The 3,766-nt window shown below is 52.8% G+C and overlaps 1 protein-coding gene across 1 annotated transcript in view; it reads left to right on the top strand.

Moving 5' to 3' along the window:
- DOCK1 (dedicator of cytokinesis 1) overlaps positions 1-3,766 on the top strand; it is a 495,125-nt gene that overhangs the window by 478,232 nt on the left and 13,127 nt on the right.

The following is a 3,766-nucleotide window of genomic DNA, read 5'->3' as shown; positions in this document are numbered from 1 at the left end:
GGGGGGGGGGGGGGGGGGGGGGGGGGGGGGGGGGATCCCTCCCTGGACCAAAGCTCACAGCCCAGCTTCTCCAGATGCATAGGGAGTGAGGAGTGCAGACCCTGGGGTCCCGGAGGAAGGGGCCACAAGCACCTGCTGTATTCAGCACCAGCCCCTGTGTCTTCCAGAAAAGAAACGTACCTGCTTCTCACCCTACCCCATAAAACACTGGTCGCCACAATTAAATGCAGCCCTGCCCACCCTTTCCCTGATCCACGGGCAGTGGGCATGCATGGGGGTCAAGGGGAGGCATTTGGGCTCAGCTGGAAGACAAGGACACAAAACGTGTCAGAGCCTTTTGGGCAGGGCAGGGCTTGCTTCTGGTAAAGAGCCAAAATGCGTGTTTGCTTCAGGCCCTAATAATGACAACAGCAAGGACAATGGGAGCAGCGGTCAGAGTGTGCCAAGGCCGATGGGCTCCAGCTGCGTCCTCCCATTTCATCCTCACACCAGCCTCTGGAGGTGGGATGATTGTTCGCTGCGTGCTCGAGGAAGCTGAGGCTCAGAGTGGTTCCATATGTGATGCAAGATCACATCGTTGACACTGGAACCAAAATTCTAGCCTAGTTCTAACTGCCCTACCCCCACCCCTGCTAGCCCTGGTGCTGGGACACAGGGACATCGGTTCCCTCATGGTGTCCTGGTGCTGGAGCTACACCTGTCACGGCTGGGAGGAACTCAAATTGCCTCAGATTAAAAAAAAAAAAAAAGTCCCAATTCTTCAATTTTTAGAGGCTCTGCTCAGTCAAGAAGGAATTGGAGGACAAATGGCCCAGTGGGGCCCGTTTCCACACCCAGCGAGTACTCTGCAAGCGTGGGACCCAAGAGTGGCTTCTGTCCCTCCTTGGCCAGAGCCCTGCTTCTGCCACCCTCCCTTCCCTTTGTTATGTCCAATCCATACTGGTACATCCCCCCAAGATTCAAGGTTGCCTCTTGAGGGACATCACCAGCCCTTTGTGGTCAGAGATAGGATGGTCGAGGGTCTTCTGGGCCTTCCCAACAGCTGGAGTGAGGTGGTTCTTGCTGACCACCTCCACCTCCTGGTCCACGGCGGGCTCCCTCCTCGGCCCCCGCGCACCCAGTGCTTGCATTGATCCCATAGCTGTGAGATCATTTCACCAGGAAAACGGAAACCATCAGGCGAGGAGCGGGGCTCACAGCACCCAGATGTCGGACAGGTCACATTTCTTCTCTGCATGCTCCACTGCGTTTCCTTGAATGCAGGTCTCCCTGTGCCAAGTAGATGGTGGGATATGGAGGCGGCACCCTCCCGACCACAGAAATCCCCGGAGCCTGATGGAGCTGGCTTTCTGCCCTTCTGCCCATTCTGCCCTGCCCCCACCCCAACACTGCCGGTCCAGAAAGGATGGGTGGAAGTGAAGCCCCAGGCTGTTGAGGCGGGGGGGGGGGAGGCGGCACGGCAGCCCCGTCAGGTTGGTAGAGGGGTGCTCAGACTCCCTGCAGTGAGCCTCACTCAGACGCTGCTGCTGTGGAAGAAATGGCAGGGGATCGTGTGGGCTTCTCGAGGCAGAGGCTGCCCGCAGGTCTCATTCAAAGCCTGAAGAGGGTCGAATCCCACAGAGATGCCAGAGAGGAGAGCGGTGGCCGAGCGGGCGGCGGGCGAGGCGGCCAGGCAGGCCTGGAGCAGCAGGCAGGACCCTGTCCCGACCGTGTCAGGAGCGGTGGGGCATGGAGCGATCCCGGGGTGCAGCCGGGACGCTGGGGGACGGGGGGCACGCGTCAGAGAGCCAGGCCTGGGACTCCGTGTGCACGTGTCTCAGAAAGGCTGAGAAGAGCACTCTGTAGACTTCGAGTTGCTAGATTTCACAGGAAACACGTCCACAGTTTGCACCAGTTTGTACTTGGTTTCCTTTTTAGTTTCCTCACAAAGGCCAGTTATTGGCAATGAACGTCTCCTTGAAGGTGTGCGACAGCGGCATCCTTGGTGTCAAACCCAAGACCTACCCTCCGTGCGGGCACATCCCAGCGACACGCGGCTTTGAACCGGTGCTTGGCAAACCGTGGCCCACTGCCCTATTTGTTTGTTTGGTTTTTTTTTTAATAATGATTTTTTATTATATTATGTTAGTCACCATACAGTACATCCCCGGTTTCCGATGTAAGGCTCGATGATTCATTAGTTGCGTATAACACCCAGTGCACCATGCAATACGTGCCCTCCTTACTACCCATCACCAGTCTATCCCATTCCCCCACCCTCCTCCCCTCTGTAGTCCTCAGTTTGTTTCTCAGAGTCCATAGTGTCTCATGTTTCATTCCCCCTTCTGATTACCCCCCCTACTCTTGAAAGACATTGAGGAAGACATAAAAAGATGGAAAGATATTCCATGCTCATGGTTCGGAAGAATTAATATAGTTAAAATGTCCATGCTACCCAGAGCAATCTACACTTTCAATGCTATCCCGATCAAAATACCAATGACATTTTTCAAAGAACTGGAACAAATAGTCCTTAAATTTGTATGGAAAGAGAAAAGGCCCTGAATCTCCAAGGAACTGTTGAAAAGGAAAAACAAAGCTGGGGGCATCACAATGCCGGATTTCGAGCTGTACTACAAAGCGGTGATCACAAAGACAGCATGGTACTGGCACAAAAACAGACACATAGACCAATGGAACAGAACAGAGAACCCAGAAATGGACCCTCGGCTCTTTGGGCAACTAATATTTGATAAAGCAGGAAAAAACATCCGGTGGGAAAAAGACAGTCTCTTCAATAAATGGTGCTGGGAAAATTGGACAGCTACATGCAAAAGAATGAAACTTGACCACTCTCTCACACCATACACAAAAATAAACTCCAAATGGATGAAAGACCTCGATGTGAGACAGGAATCCATCAAAATTCCAGAGGAGAATATAGGCAGCAACCTCTACGACATCTGCCAAAGCAACCTTTTTCATGATACATCCCCAAAGGCAAGAGAAACAAAAGATAAAATGAATTTATGGGACTTCATCAAGATTAAAAGTTTCTGCACAGCCAAGGAAACAGTCAGAAAAACTAAGAGGCAGCCCACTGCCCTATTTGTAAATCGGGTTTTCTTAGAACACACCCCTGCTCACTCTTCTCTGCATTGTCTCTGGCTATTTTCATGCGACGAAGGCTGAGCTGAGCAGGGGGACAGAGAGCCTAAAATACTTATCATCTGGCCGTTCATAGAACAAGTTTACCAAGTCCTGCTTTAAACTGTTCCTTGTCTTTGGGAACCTTTTACTCCTAAAGAGATAGCATGCAGATCAAGTCCTCGTTCAGGTGCAAAACACCTATTGAAGAAACAGGCCCCTTTGCAGATGCAAAGTCGTGTTCAGTGTGCAATCAGCCATGGTCCCAAGCGCGTCTTCTACAGGTGACCGCCCGAGGTGCCAGCTTCGGGTGTGTGGGGCGGGGAGGTCAGAGCCACACAGGGAGGGCGTGCCCTCCATCCGCAGGTTAAAGGAAGGAGCCCCTGTAGCAGCTGGTCTTGGGGCGCAGGGACACTAGCATTTCCTAGGTAATTAGATATTGACAAGAGCTGTATTTCAGTGGCTCGTGTTTGGGTGACGTAAATCCTATTTCAAAGAGAGGATGGAAAACTCCATCCAGACACCATTTTTCTCCAGAATGCATCTCTGGTTCTCAGCCTGGCTGGGAGAAGAGGCTTGAGCAGCTCCAGCCGTGGCTTCATCTGCCCCACTGTACCAGTCCCTGGGGGGGGGGGGGGGG

This window comes from Ursus maritimus, unplaced genomic scaffold, assembly GCF_017311325.1.
Source record: "Ursus maritimus isolate PB19 unplaced genomic scaffold, ASM1731132v1 scaffold_7, whole genome shotgun sequence".
In the NCBI taxonomy this organism is placed as follows: Eukaryota; Metazoa; Chordata; class Mammalia; order Carnivora; family Ursidae; genus Ursus; species Ursus maritimus.
This window is presented reverse-complemented; position numbering and strand designations above follow the sequence as displayed.